This window comes from Ipomoea triloba, chromosome 16, assembly GCF_003576645.1.
Source record: "Ipomoea triloba cultivar NCNSP0323 chromosome 16, ASM357664v1".
Taxonomy (NCBI): Eukaryota; Viridiplantae; Streptophyta; class Magnoliopsida; order Solanales; family Convolvulaceae; genus Ipomoea; species Ipomoea triloba.
Window position 1 is genome coordinate 7,534,422 of NC_044931.1, and position 270 is coordinate 7,534,691.

Genomic DNA, 270 nt, shown 5'->3' on the forward strand with positions numbered 1-270 from the left:
AAGGAGTCCGAAGTTTGATGCCACTCGAAGATGGTGTCGTAGGCTCCCTTGATAGAAACCTAGTTGCATTGCCTAGAACACCCTGTAGTAGTATCAAACATGACACCTAGATAGGACATTCATTACCTTTCTTTCTTTAATTGATTACTTTTGTTTTACTTTTGTCAAACGTCTTCACCATGATTTCTTTTGCTTTGAGTGAATCTTGTAACTGCTGTGTCTTAACATTATAAATGTCACAAGCTTGATTTGATTTCAATTTTCCATCCT